We start from the raw sequence: 21,665 nt of genomic DNA, 5'->3' as shown, positions 1-21,665 counted from the left end.
AGATTTTTGATGAAATTGTGACCCCGGGGCTTAGGGATTTTTTTCAAAAAATGTTTTTCCGCCCGTTAAGTTGTCGAGGGCAGATTCGTTTTCCTGTGATAAAAAGACTTCTGTTTCGACCGCCAAACCTTTCAGGGGAGCATTTGCAACCGTTTGGCACCATTTTTGCGTGAATTGCTGAAAGTCAGATTTTTGATGAAATTGTGACCCCGGGGCTTAGGGATGTTTTCCAAAAAATGTTTTTCCGCCGGTTAAGTTGTCGATGGCAGATTCCTTTTCCTGTGATAAAAAGACTTCTGTTTCGACCGCCAAACCTTTCAGGGTAGCATTTGCAACCGTTTGGCACCATTTTTGAGTGAATTTCCAAAAGTCAGATTTTTGATGAAATTCTGACCCCTGGGCTTAGGGATTTTTTCAAAAAAATCTTTTTCTGCCGGTTAAGTTGTCGAGGGCTTATTTCCTGTCCTGTACGAAAAAGCCTTCCGATTCGACCGCTAGAACTCTCAGGGGATCATTTGCAACCGTTTGGCACCATTTTTGAGTGAATTTCTAAAACTGAGTTTTTTGATGAAATTGTGACCCCGCGGATTAGTGATTTTTTGAAAAAAAATCTTTTTCTGCCGGTTAAGTTGTCGAGGGCTGATTTTCTCTCTTGTGATAAAAAGCCTTCTGATTCGACCGCCAAACCTTTTAGGGGAGCATTTGCAACCGTTTGGAACCATTTTTAACGGAATTTCCAAAAGTCAGATTTTGGATGAAATTGTGACCCCGCGGCTTAGGGATATTTTCAAAAAAATCTTTTTCCGCCGGTTAAGTTGTCGAGGGCAGATTCCTTTTCCTGTGATAAAAAGACTTCTGTTTTGAACGCCAAACCTTTCAGGGGAGCATTTGCAACCGTTTGGCACCATTTTTGAGTGAATTTCCAAAAGTCAGATTTTTGATGAAATTGTGACCCCGGGGCTTAGGGATTTTTTCAAAAAAATCTTTTTCTGCCGGTTAAGTTGTCGAAGGCTGATTTCCTGTCCTGTGATAAAAAGACTTCTGATTCGGCAGCCAGGACTCTCAGGAGAGCATTTGCAACCGTTTGGGACCATTTTTGAGTGAATTTCTAAAACTCAGATTTTTGATGAAATTGTGACCCCGGGGCTTAGGGATTTTTTCCAAAAAATGTTTTTCCGCCAGTTAAGTTGTCGAGGGCAGATTTCCTGTCCTTTGATAAAAAGCCTTCTGTTTCAATCGCCAAACCTTTCAGGGGAGCATTTGCAACAGTTTGGCACCATTTTTGAGTGAATTTCCAAAAGTCAGATTTTTGATGAAATTGTGACCCCGGGGCTTAGGGATTTTTTCCAAAAAAACTTTTTCTGCCGGTTAAGTTGTCGAGGGCAGATTCGTTTTCCTGTGATAAAAAGAACTCTGTTTCGACCGCCAAACCTTTCAGGGGAGCATTTGCAACCGTTTGGCACCATTTTTGAGTGAATTGCTGAAAGTCAGATTTTTGATGAAATTGTGACCCCGGGGCTTAGGGATTTTTTCCAAAAAATGTTTTTCCGCCAGTTAAGTTGTCGAGGGCAGATTTCCTGTCCTTTGATAAAAAGCCTTCTGTTTCGATCGCCAAACCTTTCAGGGGAGCATTTGCAACCGTTTGGCACCATTTTTGAGTGAATTTCCAAAAGTCAGATTTTTGATGAAATTGTGACCCCGGGGCTTAGGGATTTTTTCCAAAAAATCTTTTTCTGCCGGTTAAATTGTCGAGGGCAGATTCGTTTTCCTGTGATAAAAAGATTTCTGTTTCGACCGCCAAACCTTTCAGGGGAGCATTTGCAACCGTTTGGCACCATTTTTGAGTGAATTGCTGAAAGTCAGATTTTTGATGAAATTGTAACCCCGGGGCGTAGGGATGTTTTCCAAAAAATGTTTTTCCGCCGGTTAAGTTGTCGATGGCAGATTCCTTTTCCTGTGATAAAAAGACTTCTGTTTCGACCGCCAAACCTTTCAGGGGAGCATTTGCAACCGTTTGGCACCATTTTTGAGTGAATGTCCAAAAGTCAGATTTTTGATGAAATAGTGACCCCGGGGCTTAGGGATTTTTCAAAAAAATCTTTTTCTGCCGGTTAAGTTGTCGAGGGCAGATTCGTTTTCCTGTGATAAAAAGACTTCTGTTTCGACCGCCAAACCTTTCAGGGGAGCATTTGCAACCGTTTGGCACCATTTTTGAGTGAATTTCCAAAAGTCAGATTTTTGATGAAATTCTGACCCCGGAGCTTAGGGATTTTTTCAAAAAAATCTTTTTCTGCCGGTTAAGTTGTCGAGGGCTTACTTCCTGTCCTGTACGAAAAAGCCTTCCGATTCGACCGCTAGAACTCTCAGGGGATCATTTGCAACCGTTTGGCACCATTTTTGAGTGAATTTCCAAAAGTCACATTTTTGATGAAATTGTGACCCCGGGGCTTAGGGATTTTTTCAAAAAAAATCTTTTTCTGCCGGTTAAGTTGTTGAGGGCAGATTCCTTTTCCTGTGATAAAAAGACTTCTGTTTCGACCGCCAAACCTTTCAGGGGAGCATTTGCAACCGTTTGGCACCATTTTTTAGTGAATTTCCAAAAGTCAGATTTTTGATGAAATTGTGACCCCGGGGCTTAGGGATTTTTTCAAAAAAATCTTTTTCTGCCGGTTAAGTTGTCGAGCACTGATTTCCTCTCCTGTGATAAAAAGACTTCTGTTTCGACCGCCAAACCTTTCAGGGGAGCATTTGCAACCGTTTGGCACCATTTTTGAGTGAATTTCTAAAACTCAGATTTTTGATGAAATTGTGACCCCGGGGATTAGGGATTTTTTGAAAAAAAATCTTTTTCTGCCGGTTAAGTTGTCGAGGGCTGATTTCCTCTCCTGTGATAAAAAGCCTTCTGATTCGACCGCCAAACCTTTCAGGGGAGCATTTGCAACCGTTTGGAACCATTTTTAACGGAATTTCCAAAAGTCAGATTTTGGATGAAATTGTGACCCCGCGGCTTAGGGATATTTTCAAAAAAATCTTTTTGTGCCGGTTAAGTTGTTGAGGGCAGATTCCTTTTCCTGTGATAAAAAGCCTTCTGTTTCGACCGCCAAACCTTTCAGGGGAGCATTTGCAACCGTTTGGCACCATTTTTGAGTGAATTTATAAAACTCAGATTTTTGATGAAATTGTGACCCCGGGGCTTAGGGATTTTTTCAAAAAATTCTTTTTCTGCCGGTTAAGTTGTTGAGGGCTGATTTCCTCTCCTGTGATAAAAATCCTTCTGATTCGACCGCCAAACCTTTCAGGGGAGCATTTGCAACCGTTGGCACCATTTTTGAGTGAATTTCTAAAACTGAGTTTTTTAATGAAATTGTGACCCCGTGGATTAGGGATTTTTTGAAAAAAAATCTTTTTCTGCCGGTTAAGTTGTCGAGGGCTGATTTCCTCTCCTGTGATAAAAAGCCTTCTGATTCGACCGCCAAACCTTTCAGGGGAGCATTTGCAACCGTTTGGAACCATTTTTAACGGAATTTTCAAAAGTCAGATTTTTGATGAAATTGTGACCCCGCGGATTAGTGATTTTTTGAAAAAAAATCTTTTTCTGCCGGTTAAGTTGTCGAGGGCTGATTTCCTCTCCTGTGATAAAAAGCCTTCTGATTCGACCGCCAAACCTTTTAGGGGAGCATTTGCAACCGTTTGGAACCATTTTTAACGGAATTTCCAAAAGTCAGATTTTGGATGAAATTGTGACCCCGGGGCTTAGGGATATTTTCAAAAAAATCTTTTTCCGCCGGTTAAGTTGTCGAGGGCAGATTCCTTTTCCTGTGATAAAAAGACTTCTGTTTTGAACGCCAAACCTTTCAGGGGAGCATTTGCAACCGTTTGGCACCATTTTTGAGTGAATTTCCAAAAGTCAGATTTTTGATGAAATTGTGACCCCGGGGCTTAGGGATTTTTTCAAAAAAATCTTTTTCTGCCGGTGAAGTTGTCGAAGGCTGATTTCCTGTCCTGTGATAAAAAGACTTCTGATTCGGCAGCCAGGACTCTCAGGAGAGCATTTGCAACCGTTTGGGACCATTTTTGAGTGAATTTCTAAAACTCAGATTTTTGATGAAATTGTGACCCCGGGGCTTAGGGATTTTTTCCAAAAAATGTTTTTCCGCCAGTTAAGTTGTCGAGGGCAGATTTCCTGTCCTTTGATAAAAAGCCTTCTGTTTCGATCGCCAAACCTTTCAGGGGAGCATTTGCAACCGTTTGGCACCATTTTTGAGTGAATTTCCAAAAGTCAGATTTTTGATGAAATTGTGACCCCGGGGCTTAGGGATTTTTTCCAAAAAATCTTTTTCTGCCGGTTAAATTGTCGAGGGCAGATTCGTTTTCCTGTGATAAAAAGACTTCTGTTTCGACCGCCAAACCTTTCAGGGGAGCATTTGCAACCGTTTGGCACCATTTTTGAGTGAATTTCCAAAAGTCAGATTTTTGATGAAATTGTGACCCTGGGGCTTAGGGATTTTTTCAAAAAAATCTTTTTCTGCCGGTTAAGTTGTCGAGCACTGATTTCCTCTCCTGTGATAAAAAGACTTCTGTTTCGACCGCCAAACCTTTCAGGGGAGCATTTGCAACCGTTTGGCACCATTTTTGAGTGAATTTCCAAAGGTCAGATTTTTGATGAAATTGTGACCCCGGGGCTTAGGGATTTTTTCAAAAAATTCTTTTTCTGCCGGTTAAGTTGTTGAGGGCTGATTTCCTCTCCTGTGATAAAAATCCTTCTGATTCGACCGCCAAACCTTTCAGGGGAGCATTTGCAACCGTTTGGCACCATTTTTGAGTGAATTTCTAAAACTCAGAGATTTGATGAAATTGTGACCCCGCGGATTAGGGATTTTTTGAAAAAAAAACTTTTTCTGCCGGTTAAGTTGTCGAGGGCTGATTTCCTCTCCTGTGATAAAAAGCCTTCTGATTCGACCGCCAAACCTTTCAGGGGAGCATTTGCAACCGTTTGGAAGCATTTTTAACGGAATTTCCAAAAGTCAGATTTTGGATGAAATTGTGACTCAGGGATATTTTCAAAAAAATCTTTTTCCGCCGGTTAAGTTGTCGAGGGCAGATTCCTTTTCCGGTGATAAAAAGACTTCTGTTTTGACCGCCAAACCTTTCAGGGGAGCATTTGCAACCGTTTGGCACCATTTTTGAGTGAATTTCCAAAAGTCAGATTTTTGATGAAATTGTGACCCCGGGGCTTGGGGATTTTTTCAAAAAAATCTTTTTCTGCCGGTTAAGTTGTCGAGGGCTGATTTCCTGTCCTATGATAAAAAGACTTCTGATTCGGCAGCCAGGACTCTCAGCGGAGCATTTGCAACCGTTTGGGACCATTTTTGAGTGAATTGGCAAAGGTCAGATTTTTGATGAAATTGTGACCCCGGGGCTTAGGGATTTTTTCCAAAAAATGTTTTTCCGCCAGTTAAGTTGTCGAGGGCAGATTTCCTGTCCTTTGATAAAAAGCCTTCTGTTTCGATCGCCAAACCTTTCAGGGGAGCATTTGCAACCGTTTGGCACCATTTTTGAGTGAATTTCCAAAAGTCAGATTTTTGATGAAATTGTGACTCCGGGCCTTAGGGATTTTTTCCAAAAAATCTTTTTCTGCCGGTTAAGTTGTCGAGGGCAGATTCCTTTTCCTGTGATAAAAAGACTTCTGTTTCGACCGCCAAACCTTTCAGGGGAGCATTTGCAACCGTTTGGCACCATTTCTGAGTTAATTTCCAAAAGTCAGATTTTTGATGAAATTGTGACCCCGGGGCTTAGGGATGTTTTCCCAAAAATGTGACCCCGGGGCTTAGGGATTTTTTCAAAAAAATCTTTTTCTGCCGGTTAAGTTGTTGAGGGCTGATTTCCTGTCCTGTGATAAAAAGCCTTCCGATTCGTCCGCTAGAACTCTCAGGGTATCATTTGCAACCGTTTGGCACCATTTTTGAGTGAATTTCTAAAACTCAGATTTTTGATGAAATTGTGACCCCGGGGCTTAGGGATTTTTCAAAAAAATCTTTTTCTGCCGGTTAAGTTGTCGAGGGCAGATTCGTTTTCCTGTGATAAAAAGACTTCTGTTTCGACCGCCAAAGCTTTCAGGGGAGCATTTGCAACCGTTTGGCCCCATTTTTGAGTGAATTGCCGAAAGTCAGATTTTTGATGACATTGTGACCCCGGGGCTTAGGGATTTTTTCAAAAAAATCTTTTTCTGCCGGTTAAGTTGTTGAGGGCTGATTTCCTGTCCTGTGATAAAAAGCCTTCCGATTCGTCCGCTAGAACTCTCAGGGGATCATTTGCCACCGTTTGGCACCATTTTTGAGTGAATTGCCGAAAGTCGGATTTTTGATGAAATTGTGACCCCGGGGCTTAGGGATTTTTTCAAAAAAATCTTTTTCTGCTGGTTAAGTTGTCGAGGGCTGATTTCCTCTCCTGTGAGAAAAAGCCTTCTGATTCGACCGCCAAACCTTTCAGGGGAGCATTTTCAACCGTTTGGCCCCATTTTTGAGTGAATTGCCGAAAGTCAGATTTTTGATGACATTGTGACCCCGGGGCTTAGGGATTTTTTCAAAAAAATCTTTTTCTGCTGGTTAAGTTGTCGAGGGCTGATTTCCTCTCCTGTGATAAAAAGCCTTCTGATTCGACCGCCAAACCTTTCAGGGGAGCATTTGCAACCGTTTGGCACCATTTTTGAGTGAATTGCCGAAAGTCAGATTTTTGATGACATTGTGACCCCGGGGCTTAGGGATTTTTTCAAAAAAATCTTTTTCTGCCGGTTAAGTTGTTGAGGGCTGATTTCCTGTCCTGTGATAAAAAGCCTTCCGATTCGTCCGCTAGAACTCTCGGGGGATCATTTGCAACCGTTTGGCACCATTTTTGAGTGAATTGCCGAAAGTCAGATTTTTGATGAAATTGTGACCCCGGGGCTTATGGATTTTTTCAAAAAAATCTTTTTCTGCTGGTTAAGTTGTCGAGGGCTGATTTCCTCTCCTGTGATAAAAGGCCTTCTGATTTGACCGCCAAACCTTTCAGGGGAGCATTTGCAACCGTTTGGCACCATTTTTGAGTGAATTTCTAAAACTCAGATTTTTGATGAAATTGTGACCCCGGGGCTTAGGGATTTTTTCAAAAAAAATCTTTTTCTGCCGGTTAAGTTGTTGAGGGCAGATTCCTTTTCCTGTGATAAAAAGACTTCTGTTTCGACCGCCAAACCTTTCAGGGGAGCATTTGCAACCGTTTGGCACCATTTTTGAGTGAATTTCCAAAAGTCAGATTTTTGATGAAATTGTAACCCCGGGGCTTAGAGATTTTTTCAAAAAAATCTTTTTCTGCCGGTTAAGTTGTCGAGGGCTAATTTCCTCTCCCGTAATAAAAAGCCTTCTGAATCGACCGCCAAACGTTTCAGGGGAGCATTTGCAACCGTTTAGCACCATTTTTGAGTGAATTTCCAAAAGTCAGATTTTTGATGAAATTGTGACCCCGGGGCTTAGGGATTTTTTCAAAAAAATCTTTTTCTGCCGGTTAAGTTGTCGAGGGCTGAATTCCTCTCCTGTAATAAAAAGCCTTCTGAATCGACCGCCAAACCTTTCAGGGGAGCATTTGCAACCGTTTAGCACCATTTTTGAGTGAATTTCCAAAAGTCAGATTTTTGATGAAATTGTGACCCCGGGGCGTAGGGATTTTTTCAAAAAAATCGTTTTCTGCCGGTTAAGTTGTCGAGGGCTGATTTCCTGTCCTGTGATTAAAAGCCTTCCGATTCGACCTCTACAACTCTCAGGGGATCATTTGCAACCGTTTGGGACCATTTTTGAGTGAATTTCCAAAAGTCAGATTTTTGATGAAATTGTGACCCCGCGGATTAGGGATTTTTTGAAAAAAAATCTTTTTCCGCCGGTTAAGTTGTCGAGGGCAAATTCCTTTTCCTGTGATAAAAAGACTTCTGTTTTGACCGCCAAACCTTTCAGGGGAGCATTTGCAACCGTTTGGCACCATTTTTGAGTGAATTTCCAAAAGTCAGATTTTTGATGAAATTGTGACCCCGGGGCTTGGGGATTTTTTCAAAAAAATCTTTTTCTGCCGGTTAAGTTGTCGAGGGCTGATTTCCTGTCCTGTGATAAAAAGACTTCTGATTCGGCAGCCAGGACTCTCAGGGGAGCATTTGCAACCGTTTGGCACCATTTTTGAGTGAATTGCCAAAGGTCAGATTTTTGATGAAATTGTGACCCCGGGGCTTGGGGATTTTTTCAAAAAAATCTTTTTCTGCCGGTTAAGTTGTCGAGCGCTGATTTCCTGTCCTGTGATAAAAAGCCTTCCCATTCGACCGCTAGAACTCTCAGGGGATCATTTGCAACCGTTTGGCACCATTTTTGAGTGAATTTCCAAAACTCAGATTTTTGATGAAATTGTGACCCCGGGGCTTAGGAATTTTTTCAAAAAAATCTTTTCCGGCCGGTTAAGTTGTTAAGGGCAGATTCCTTTTCCTGTGATAAAAAGACTTCTGTTTCGACCGCCAAACCTTTCAGGGGAGCATTTGCAACCGTTTGGCACCATTTTTGAGTGAATTTCCAAAAGTCAGATTTTTGATGAAATTGTGACCCCGGGGCTTGGTGATTTTTTCAAAAAAATCTTTTTCTGCCGGTTAAGTTGTCGAGCACTGATTTCCTGTCCTGTGATAAAAAGACTTCTGTTTCGACCGCCAAACCATTCAGGGCAGCATTTGCAACCGTTTGGCACCATTTTTGAGTGAATTTCCAAAAGTCAGATTTTTGATGAAATTGTGACCCCGGGGCTTGGGGATTTTTTCAAAAAAATCTTTTTCTGCCGGTTAAGTTGTCGAGGCCTGATTTCCTCTCCTGTAATAAAAAGCCTTCTGAATCGACCGCCAAACCTTTCAGGGGAGCATTTGCAACCGTTTAGCACCATTTTTGAGTGAATTTCCAAAAGTCAGATTTTTTATGAAATTGTGACCCCGGGGCTTAGGGATTTTTTTAAAAAAATCTTTTTCTGCCGGTTAAGTTGTTGAGGGCTGATTTCCTCTCCTGTAATAAAAAGCCTTCTGAATCGACCGCCAAACCTTTCAGGGGAGCATTTGCAACCGTTTGGCACCATTTTTGAGTGAATTTCCAAAAGTCAGATTTTTGATGAAATTGTGACCCCGGGGCTTGGGGATTTTTTCAAAAAAATCGTTTTCTGCTGGTTAAGTTGTCGAGGGCTGATTTCCTGTCCTGTGATTAAAAGCCTTCCGATTCGACCGCTAGAACTCTCAGGGGATCATTTGCAACCGTTTGGGACCATTTTTGAGTGAATTTCCAAAAGTCAGATTTTTGATGAAATTGTGACCCCGCGGATTAGGGATTTTTTGAAAAAAAATCTTTTTCTGCCGGTTAAGTTGTCGAGGGCTGATTCCCTCTCCTGTGATAAAAAGCCTTCTGATTCGACCGCCAAACCTTTCAGGGGAGCATTTGCAACCGTTTGGAACCATTTTTAACGGAATTTCCAAAAGTCAAATTTTGGATAAAATTGTGACCCCGGGGCTTAGGGATATTTTCAAAAAAATCTTTTTCAGCCCGTTAAGTTGTCGAGGGCAGATTCCTTTTCCTGTGATAAAAAGACTTCTGTTTTGACCGCCAAACCTTTCAGGGGAGCATTTGCAACCGTTTGGCACCATTTTTGAGTGAATTTCCAAAAGTCAGATTTTTGATGAAATTGTGACCCCGGGGCTTGGGGATTTTTTCAAAAAAATCTTTTTCAGCCCGTTAAGTTGTCGAGGGCTGATTTCCTCTCCTGTGATAAAAAGCCTTCTGATTCGACCGCCAAACCTTTCAGGGGAGCATTTGCAACCGTTTGGCACCATTTTTGAGTGAATTTCCAAAAGTCAGATTTTGGATGAAATTGTGACCCCGCGGCTTAGGGATATTTTCAAAAAAATCTTTTTCCGCCGGTTAAGTTGTCGAGGGCAGATTCCTTTTCCTGTGATAAAAAGACTTCTGTTTTGACCGCCAAACCTTTCATGGGTATATTTGCAACCGTTTGGCACCATTTTGGAGTGAATTTCCAAAAGTCAGATTTTTGATGAAATTGTGACCCCGGGGCTTAGGGATTTTTTCAAAAAAATGTTTTTCCGCCGGTTAAGTTGTCGAGGGATGATTTCTTGTCCTATGATAAAAAGACTTCTGTTTCGACTGCCAAACCTTTCAGGGGAGCATTTACAACCGTTTGGCACCATTTTTGAGTGAATTTCCAAAAGTCAGATTTTTGATGAAATTGTGACCCCGGGGCTTAGGGATTTTTTCAAAAAAATCTTTTTCTGCCGGTTAAGTTGTCGAGGGCTGATTTCCTGTCCTGTGATAAAAAGACTTCTGATTCGGCAGCCAGGACTCTCAGCGGAGCATTTGCAACCGTTTGGGACCATTTTTGAGTGAATTGCCAAAGGTCAGATTTTTGATGAAATTGTGACCCCGGGGCTTAGGGATTTTTTCCAAAAAATGTTTTTCCGCCAGTTAAGTTGTCGAGGGCAGATTTCCTGTTCTTTGATAAAAAGCCTTCTGTTTCGATCGCCAAACCTTTCAGGGGAGCATTTGCAACCGTTTGGCACCATTTTTGAGTGAATTTCCAAAAGTCAGATTTTTGATGAAATTGTGACCCCGGGGCTTAGGGATTTTTTCAAAAAATTCTTTTTCTGCCGGTTAAGTTGTTGAGGGCTGATTTCCTCTCCTGTGATAAAAATCCTTCTGATTCGACCGCCAAACCTTTCAGGGGAGCATTTGCAACCGTTTGGCACCATTTTTGAGTGAATTTCCAAAAGTCAGATTTTTGATGAAATTGTGACCCCGAGGCTTAGGGATTTTTTCAAAAAAATCATTTTCTGCCGGTTAAGTTGTCGAGGGCTGATTTCGTCTCCTGTGATAAAAAGCCTTCTGATTCGACCGCCAAACCATTCAGGGGAGCATTTGCAACCGTTTGGCACGAAAGATTTCCAAAAAATCTTTTTCTGCCGGTTAAATTGTCGAGGGCAGATTCGTTTTTCTGTGATAAAAAGACTTCTGTTTCGACCGCCAAACCTTTCAGGGGAGCATTTGCAACCGTTTGGCACCATTTTTGAGTGAATTGCTGAAAGTCAGATTTTTGATGAAATTGTGACCCCGGGGCTTAGGGATGTTTTCCCAAAAATGTGACCCCGGGGCTTAGGGATTTTTTCAAAAAAATCTTTTTCTGCCGGTTAAGTTGTGAGGGCTGATTTCCTGTCCTGTGATAAAAAGCCTTCCGATTCGTCCGCTAGAACTCTCAGGGGATCATTTGCAACCGTTTGGCACCATTTTTGAGTGAATAGCCGAAAGTCAGATTTTTGATGAAATTGTGACCCCGGGGCTTAGGGATTTTTTCAAAAAAATCTTTTTCTGCTGGTTAAGTTGTCGAGGGCTGATTTCCTCTCCTGTGATAAAAAGCCTTCTGATTCGACCGCCAAACCTTTCAGGGGAGCATTTGCAACCGTTTGGCACCATTTTTGAGTGAATTTCTAAAACTCAGATTTTTGATGAAATTGTGACCCCGGGGCTTAGGGATTTTTTCAAAAAAAATCTTTTTCTGCCGGTTAAGTTGTCGAGGGCAGATTCCTTTTTCTGTGATAAAAAGACTTCTGTTTCGACCGCCAAACCTTTCAGGGGAGCATTTGTAACCGTTTGGCACCATTTTGGAGTGAATTTCCAAAAGTCAGATTTTTGATGAAATTCTGACCCCGGGGCTTGGTGATTTTTTCAAAAAAATCTTTTTCTGCCGGTTAAGTTGTCGAGCACTGATTTCCTGTCCTGTGATAAAAAGACTTCTGTTTCGACCGCCAAACCATTCAGGGCAGCATTTGCAACCGTTTGGCACCATTTTTGAGTGAATTTCCAAAAGTCAGATTTTTGATGAAATTGTGACCCCGGGGCTTGGGGATTTTTTCAAAAAAATCTTTTTCTGCCGGTTAAGTTGTCGAGGCCTGATTTCCTCTCCTGTAATAAAAAGCCTTCTGAATCGACCGCCAAACATTTCAGGGGAGCATTTGCAACCGTTTAGCACCATTTTTGAGTGAATTTCCAAAAGTCAGATTTTTTATGAAATTGTGACCCCGGGGCTTAGGGATTTTTTTAAAAAAATCTTTTTCTGCCGGTTAAGTTGTTGAGGGCTGATTTCCTCTCCTGTAATAAAAAGCCTTCTGAATCGACCGCCAAACCTTTCAGGGGAGCATTTGCAACCGTTTGGCACCATTTTTGAGTGAATTTCCAAAAGTCAGATTTTTGATGAAATTGTGACCCCGGGGCTTGGGGATTTTTTCAAAAAAATCGTTTTCTGCTGGTTAAGTTGTCGAGGGCTGATTTCCTGTCCTGTGATTAAAAGCCTTCCGATTCGACCGCTAGAACTCTCAGGGGATCATTTGCAACCGTTTGGGACCATTTTTGAGTGAATTTCCAAAAGTCAGATTTTTGATGAAATTGTGACCCCGCGGATTAGGGATTTTTTGAAAAAAAATCTTTTTCTGCCGGTTAAGTTGTCGAGGGCTGATTCCCTCTCCTGTGATAAAAAGCCTTCTGATTCGACCGCCAAACCTTTCAGGGGAGCATTTGCAACCGTTTGGAACCATTTTTAACGGAATTTCCAAAAGTCAAATTTTGGATAAAATTGTGACCCCGGGGCTTAGGGATATTTTCAAAAAAATCTTTTTCAGCCCGTTAAGTTGTCGAGGGCAGATTCCTTTTCCTGTGATAAAAAGACTTCTGTTTTGACCGCCAAACCTTTCAGGGGAGCATTTGCAACCGTTTGGCACCATTTTTGAGTGAATTTCCAAAAGTCAGATTTTTGATGAAATTGTGACCCCGGGGCTTGGGGATTTTTTCAAAAAAATCTTTTTCTGCCGGTTAAGTTGTCGAGGGCTGATTTCCTGTCCTGTGATAAAAAGACTTCTGATTCGGCAGCCAGGACTCTCAGGGGAGCATTTGCAACCGTTTGCCACCATTTTTGAGTGAATTGCCAAAGGTCAGATTTTTGATGAAATTGTGACCCCGGGGCTTAGGGATTTTTTCAAAAAAATCTTTTTCTGCTGGTTAAGTTGTCGAGGGCTGATTTCCTCTCCTGTGATAAAAAGCCTTCTGATTCGACCGCCAAACCTTTCAGGGGAGCATTTGCAACCGTTTGGCACCATTTTTGAGTGAATTTCCAAAAGTCAGATTTTGGATGAAATTGTGACCCCGCGGCTTAGGGATATTTTCAAAAAAATCTTTTTCCGCCGGTTAAGTTGTCGAGGGCAGATTCCTTTTCCTGTGATAAAAAGACTTCTGTTTTGACCGCCAAACCTTTCATGGGTATATTTGCAACCGTTTGGCACCATTTTGGAGTGAATTTCCAAAAGTCAGATTTTTGATGAAATTGTGACCCCGGGGCTTAGGGATTTTTTCAAAAAAATGTTTTTCCGCCGGTTAAGTTGTCGAGGGATGATTTCTTGTCCTATGATAAAAAGACTTCTGTTTCGACTGCCAAACCTTTCAGGGGAGCATTTACAACCGTTTGGCACCATTTTTGAGTGAATTTCCAAAAGTCAGATTTTTGATGAAATTGTGACCCCGGGGCTTAGGGATTTTTTCAAAAAAATCTTTTTCTGCCGGTTAAGTTGTCGAGGGCTGATTTCCTGTCCTGTGATAAAAAGACTTCTGATTCGGCAGCCAGGACTCTCAGCGGAGCATTTGCAACCGTTTGGGACCATTTTTGAGTGAATTGCCAAAGGTCAGATTTTTGATGAAATTGTGACCCCGGGGCTTAGGGATTTTTTCCAAAAAATGTTTTTCCGCCAGTTAAGTTGTCGAGGGCAGATTTCCTGTCCTTTGATAAAAAGCCTTCTGTTTCGATCGCCAAACCTTTCAGGGGAGCATTTGCAACCGTTTGGCACCATTTTTGAGTGAATTTCCAAAAGTCAGATTTTTGATGAAATTGTGACCCCGGGGCTTAGGGATTTTTTCAAAAAATTCTTTTTCTGCCGGTTAAGTTGTTGAGGGCTGATTTCCTCTCCTGTGATAAAAATCCTTCTGATTCGACCGCCAAACCTTTCAGGGGAGCATTTGCAACCGTTTGGCACCATTTTTGAGTGAATTTCCAAAAGTCAGATTTTTGATGAAATTGTGACCCCGAGGCTTAGGGATTTTTTCAAAAAAATCATTTTCTGCCGGTTAAGTTGTCGAGGGCTGATTTCGTCTCCTGTGATAAAAAGCCTTCTGATTCGACCGCCAAACCATTCAGGGGAGCATTTGCAACCGTTTGGCACGAAAGATTTCCAAAAAATCTTTTTCTGCCGGTTAAATTGTCGAGGGCAGATTCGTTTTTCTGTGATAAAAAGACTTCTGTTTCGACCGCCAAACCTTTCAGGGGAGCATTTGCAACCGTTTGGCACCATTTTTGAGTGAATTGCTGAAAGTCAGATTTTTGATGAAATTGTGACCCCGGGGCTTAGGGATGTTTTCCCAAAAATGTGACCCCGGGGCTTAGGGATTTTTTCAAAAAAATCTTTTTCTGCCGGTTAAGTTGTGAGGGCTGATTTCCTGTCCTGTGATAAAAAGCCTTCCGATTCGTCCGCTAGAACTCTCAGGGGATCATTTGCAACCGTTTGGCACCATTTTTGAGTGAATAGCCGAAAGTCAGATTTTTGATGAAATTGTGACCCCGGGGCTTAGGGATTTTTTCAAAAAAATCTTTTTCTGCTGGTTAAGTTGTCGAGGGCTGATTTCCTCTCCTGTGATAAAAAGCCTTCTGATTCGACCGCCAAACCTTTCAGGGGAGCATTTGCAACCGTTTGGCACCATTTTTGAGTGAATTTCTAAAACTCAGATTTTTGATGAAATTGTGACCCCGGGGCTTAGGGATTTTTTCAAAAAAAATCTTTTTCTGCCGGTTAAGTTGTCGAGGGCAGATTCCTTTTTCTGTGATAAAAAGACTTCTGTTTCGACCGCCAAACCTTTCAGGGGAGCATTTGTAACCGTTTGGCACCATTTTGGAGTGAATTTCCAAAAGTCAGATTTTTGATGAAATTCTGACCCCGGGGCTTAGGGATTTTTTCAAAAAAATCTTTTTCTGCCGGTTAAGTTGTCGAGGGCTGATTTCCTGTCCTGTGATAAAAAGCCTTCCGATTCGACCGCTAGAACTCTCAGGGGATCATTTGCAACCGTTTGGCACCATTTTTGAGTGAATTTCCAAAAGTCAGATTTTTGATGAAATTGTGACCCCGGGGCTTAGGGATTTTTTCAAAAAAAATCTTTTTCTGCCGGTTAAGTTGTTGAGGGCAGATTCCTTTTCCTGTGATAAAAAGCCTTCTGATTTGACCGCCAAACCATTCAGGGGAGCATTTGCAACCGTTTGGCACGAAAGATTTCCAAAAAATCTTTTTCTGCCGGTTAAATTGTCGAGGGCAGATTCGTTTTTCTGTGATAAAAAGACTTCTGTTTCGACCGCCAAACCTTTCAGGGGAGCATTTGCAACCGTTTCGCACCATTTTTGAGTGAATTGCTGAAAGTCAGATTTTTGATGAAATTGTGACCCCGGGGCTTAGGGATGTTTTCCCAAAAATGTGACCCCGGGGCTTAGGGATTTTTTCAAAAAAATCTTTTTCTGCCGGTTAAGTTGTGAGGGCTGATTTCCTGTCCTGTGATAAAAAGCCTTCCGATTCGTCCGCTAGAACTCTCAGGGGATCATTTGCAACCGTTTGGCACCATTTTTGAGTGAATAGCCGAAAGTCAGATTTTTGATGAAATTGTGACCCCGGGGCTTAGGGATTTTTTCAAAAAAATATTTTTCTGCTGGTTAAGTTGTCGAGGGCTGATTTCCTCTCCTGTGATAAAAAGCCTTCTGATTCGACCGCCAAACCTTTCAGGGGAGCATTTGCAACCGTTTGGCACCATTTTTGAGTGAATTTCTAAAACTCAGATTTTTGATGAAATTGTGACCCCGGGGCTTAGGGATTTTTTCAAAAAAAATCTTTTTCTGCCGGTTAAGTTGTCGAGGGCAGATTCCTTTTTCTGTGATAAAAAGACTTCTGTTTCGACCGCCAAACCTTTCAGGGGAGCATTTGTAACCGTTTGGCACCATTTTGGAGTGAATTTCCAAAAGTCAGATTTTTGATGAAATTCTGACCCCGGGGCTTAGGGATTTTTTCAAAAAAATCTTTTTCTGCCGGTTAAGTTGTTGAGGGCAGATTCCTTTTCCTGTGATAAAAAGCCTTCTGATTCGACCGCCAAACCTTTCAGGGGAGCATTTGCAACCGTTTGGCACCATTTTTGAGTGAATTTCTAAAACTCAGAGATTTGATGAAATTGTGACCCCGCGGATTAGGGATTTTTTGAAAAAAAAACTTTTTCTGCCGGTTAAGTTGTCGAGGGCTGATTTCCTCTCCTGTGATAAAAAGCCTTCTGATTCGACCGCCAAACCTTTCAGGGGAGCATTTGCAACCGTTTGGAACCATTTTTAACGGAATTTCCAAAAGTCAGATTTTGGATGAAATTGTGACCCCGCGGCTTAGGGATATTTTCAAAAAAATCTTTTTCCGCCGGTTAAGTTGTCGAGGGCAGATTTCCTCTCCTGTGATAAAAAGACTTCTGATTCGACCGCCAAACCTTTCAGGGGAGCATTTGCAACCGTTTGGCACCATTTTTGAGTGAATTTCCAAAACTCAGATTTTTGATGAAATTGTGACCCCGCGGCTTAGGGATTTTTTCCAAAAAATCTTTTTCTGCCGGTTAAATTGTCGAGGGCAGATTCGTTTTCCTGTGATAAAAAGACTTCTGTTTCGACCGCCAAACCTTTCAGGGGAGCATTTGCAACCGTTTGGCACCATTTTTGAGTGAATTGCTGAAAGTCAGATTTTTGATGAAATTGTGACCCCGGGGCTTAGGGATGTTTTCAAAAAAAGGTTTTTCCGCCGGTTAAGTTGTCGATGGCAGATTCCTTTTCCTGTGATAAAAAGACGTCTGTTTCGACCGCCAAACCTTTCAGGGGAGCATTTGCAACCGTTTGGCACCATTTTTGAGTGAATTTCCAAAAGTCAGATTTTTGATGAAATTGTGACACCGGGGCTTAGGGATTTTTTCAAAAAAATCTTTTTCTGCCGGTTAAGTTGTCGAGCACTGATTTCCTGTCCTGTGATAAAAAGACTTCGGATTCGGCAGCCAGGACTCTCAGGGGAGCATTTACAACCGTTTGCCACCATTTTTGAGTGAATTGCCAAAGGTCAGATTTTTGATGAAATTGTGACCCCGGGGCTTAGGGATTTTTTCAAAAAAATCTTTTTCTGCTGGTTAAGTTGTCGAGGGCTGATTTCCTCTCCTGTGATAAAAAGCCTTCTGATTCGACCGCCAAACCTTTCAGGGGAGCATTTGCAACCGTTTGGCACCATTTTTGAGTGAATTTCTAAAACTCAGATTTTTGATGAAATTGTGACCCCGCGGATTAGGGATTTTTTGAAAAAAAATCTTTTTCTGCCGGTTAAGTTGTCGAGGGCTGATTTCCTCTCCTGTGATAAAAAGACTTCTGATTCGGCAGCCAGGACTCTCAGGGGAGCATTTCCAACCGTTTGGGACCGTTTTTGAGTGAATTGCCAAAGGTCAGATTTTTGATGAAATTGTGACCCCGGGGCTTAGTGATTTTTTCAAAAAAATCTTTTTCTGCCGGTTAAGTTGTCGAGGGCTTATTTCCTGTCCTGTACGAAAAAGCCTTCCGATTCGACCGCTAGAACTCTCAGGGGATCATTTGCAACCGTTTGGCACCATTTTTGAGTGAATTTCCAAAAGTCAGATTTTTGATGAAATTGTGACCCCGGGGCTTAGGGATTTTTTCAAAAAATTCTTTTTCTGCCGGTTAAGTTGTTGAGGGCTGATTTCCTCTCCTGTGATAAAAATCCTTCTGATTCGACCGCCAAACCTTTCAGGGGAGCATTTGCAACCGTTTGGCACCATTTCTGAGTGAATTTCTAAAACTCAGATTTTTGATGAAATTGTGACCCCAGGGCTTAGGGATTTTTTCGAAAAAAATCTTTTTCTGCTGGTTAAGTTGTTGAGGGCAGATTCCTTTTCCTGTGATAAAAAGACTTCTGTTTCGACCGCCAAACCTTTCAGGGGAGCATTTGCAACCGTTTGGCCCCATTTTTGACTGAATTTCCAAAAGTCAGATTTTTGATGAAATTGTGACCCCGGGGCTTAGGGATTTTTTCAAAAAAATCTTTTTCTGCCGGTTAAGTTGTCGAGCACTGATTTCCTGTCCTGTGATAAAAAGACTTCGGATTCGGCAGCCAGGACTCTCAGGGGAGCATTTGCAACCGTTTGCCACCATTTTTGAGTGAATTTCTAAAACTCAGATTTTTGATGAAATTGTGACCCCGCGGATTAGGGATTTTTTGAAAAAAAATCTTTTTCTGCCGGTTAAGTTGTCGAGGGCTGATTTCCTCTCCTGTGATAAAAAGCCTTCTGATTCGACCGCCAAACCTTTCAGGGGAGCATTTGCAACCATTTGGAACCATTTTTAACGGAATTTCCAAAAGTCAGATTTTTGATGAAATAGTGACCCCGGGGCTTAGGGATTTTTCAAAAAAATCTTTTTCTGCCGGGTAAGTTGTCGAGGGCAGATTCGTTTTCCTGTGATAAAAAGACTTCTGTTTCGACCGCCAAACCTTTCAGGGGAGCATTTGCAACCGTTTGGCACCATTTTTGAGTGAATTTCCAAAAGTCAGATTTTTGATGAAATTGTGACCCCGGGGCTTAGGGATTTTTTCAAAAAAATCTTTTTCTGCCGGTTAAGTTGTCGAGGGCTGATTTCCTCTCCTGTGATAAAAAGACTTCGGATTCGGCAGCCAGGACTCTCAGGGGAGCATTTGCAACCGTTTGGCACCATTTTTGAGTGAATTTCTAAAACTCAGATTTTTGATGAAATTGTGACCCCGCGGATTAGGGATTTTTTGAAAAAAAATCTTTTTCTGCCGGTTAAGTTGTCGAGGGCTGATTTCCTCTCCTGTGATAAAAAGACTTCTGATTCGGCAGCCAGGACTCTCAGGGGAGCATTTGCAACCGTTTGGGACCATTTTTGAGTGAATTGCCAAAGGTCAGATTTTTGATGAAATTGTGACCCCGGGGCTTAGGAATTTTTTCCAAAAAATGTTTTTCCGCCGGTTAAGTTGTCGAGGGCAGATTCCTTTTCCTGTGATAAAAAGACTTCTGTTTCGACCGCCAAACCTTTCAGGGGAGCATTTGCAACCGTTTGGCACCATTTTTGAGTGAATTTCCAAAAGTCAGATTTTTGATGAAATTGTGACCCCGCGGCTTAGGGATTTTTTCAAAAAAATCTTTTTCTGCCGGTTAAGTTGTCGAGGGAAGATTCGTTTTCCTGTGATAAAAAGACTTCTGTTTCGACCGCCAAACCTTTCAGGGGAGCATTTGCAACCGTTTGGCACCATTTTTGAGTGAATTGCTGAAAGTCAGATTTTTGATGAAATTGTGACCCCAGGGCTTAGGGATTTTTTCCAAAAAATGTTTTTCCGCCGGTTAAGTTGTCGAGGGCAGATTCCTTTTCCTGTGATAAAAAGACTTCTGTTTCGACCGCCAAACCTTTCAGGGGAGCATTTGCAACCGTTTGGCACCATTTTTGAGTGAATTTCCAAAAGTCAGATTTTTGATGAAATTGTGACCCCGGGGCTTAGGGATTTTTTCAAAAAAATCATTTTCTGCCAGTTAAGTTGTCGAGGGCTGATTTCCTGTCCTGTAAGAAAAAGCCTTCCGATTCGACCGCTAGAACTCTCAGGGGATCATCTGCAACCGTTTGGCACCATTTTTGAGTGAATTTCCAAAAGTCAGATTTTTGATGAAATTGTGACCCCGGGGCTTAGGGATTTTTTCAAAAAAATCTTTTTCTTCCGGTTAAGTTGTCGAGGGCTGATTTCCTGTCCTGTGATAAAAAGACTTCTGATTCGGCAGCCAGGACTCTCAGCGGAGCATTTGCAACCGTTTGGGACCATTTTTGAGTGAATTGCCAAAGGTCAGATTTTTGATGAAATTGTGACCCCGGGGCTTAGGGATTTTTTCAAAAAAATCATTTTCTGCCAGTTAAGTTGTCGAGGGCTGATTTCCTGTCCTGTAAGAAAAAGCCTTCCGATTCGACCGCTAGAACTCTCAGGGGATCATTTGCAACCGTTTGGCACCATTTTTGAGTGAATTTCCAAAAGTCAAATTTTTGATGAAATTGTGACCCCGGGGCTTAGGGATTTTTTCAAAAAAATCTTTTTCTGCCGGTTAAGTTGTCGAGGGCTGATTTCCTGCCCTGTGATAAAAAGACTTCTGATTCGGCAGCCAGGACTCTCAGGGGAGCATTTGCAACCGTTTGGGACCATTTTTGAGTGAATTGCCAAAGGTCAGATTTTTGATGAAATTGTGACTCCGGGGCTTAGGGATTTTTTCCAAAAAATGTTTTTCCGCCGGTTAAGTTGTCGAGGGCTGATTTCCTCTCCTGTAAAAAAAAGCCTTCTGATTCGACCCCCAAACCTTTCAGGGGAGCATTTGCAACCTTTAGGCACCATTTTTGAGTGAATTGCCGAAAGTCAGATTTTGGATGAAATTGTGACCCCGGGGCTTAGGGATTTTTTTCCAAAAAATGTTTTTCCGCCGGTTAAGTTGTCGAGGGCAGATTCCTTTTCCTGTGATAAAAAGACTTCTGTTTCGACCGCCAAACCTTTCAGGGTAGCATTTGAAACCGTTTGGCACCATTTTTGAGTGAATTTCTAAAACTCAGATTTTTGATGAAATTCTGACCCCGCGGCTTAGGGATTTTTTGAAAAAAAATCTTTTTCTGCCGGTTAAGTTGTCGAGGGCAGATTCGTTTTCCTGTGATAAAAAGACTTCTGTTTTGACCGCCAAACCTTTCAGGGGAGCATTTGCATGCGTTTGGCACCATTTTTGAGTGAATTTCCAAAAGTCAGATTTTTGATGAAATTGTGATCCCGGGGATTAGGGATTTTTTCAAAAAAATGTTTTTCCGCCAGTTAAGTTGTCGAGGGCAGATTCCTTTTCCTGTGATAAAAAGACTTCTGTTTTGACCGCCAAACCTTTCAGGGGAGCATTTGCAAGCGTTTGGCACCATTTTTGAGTGAATTGCCGAAAGTCAGATTTTTGATGAAATTGTGACCCCGGGGCTTAGGGATTTTTCAAAAAAATGTTTTTCCGCCGGTTAAGTTGTCGAGGACAGATTCCTTTTCCTGTGATAAAAAGACTTCTGTTTCGACCGCCAAACCTTTCAGGGCAGCATTTGAAACCGTTTGGCACCATTTTTGAGTGAATTTCCAAAAGTCAGATTTTTGATGAAATTGTGACCCCGGGGCTTAGGGTTTTTTTCAAAAAAAATCTTTTTCTACCAGTTAAGATGTCGAGGGCTGATTTCCTGTCCTGTGATAAAAAGACTTCTGTTTCGACCGCCAAACCTTTCAGGGGAGCATTTGCAACCGTTTGGCACAATATTTTAGTGAATTTCCAAAACGCAGATTTTTGATGAAATTGTGACCCCGGGGCTTAGGGATTTTTTCAAAAAAATCTTTTTCTGCCGGTTAAGTTGTCGAGGGCAGATTCCTTTTTGTGTGATAAAAAGACTTCTGTTTTGACCGC

Source organism: Podarcis filfolensis (assembly GCF_964270895.1).
Source record: "Podarcis filfolensis genome assembly, chromosome: 6".
NCBI classification, from domain to species: Eukaryota; Metazoa; Chordata; class Lepidosauria; order Squamata; family Lacertidae; genus Podarcis; species Podarcis filfolensis.
This window is presented reverse-complemented; position numbering follows the sequence as displayed.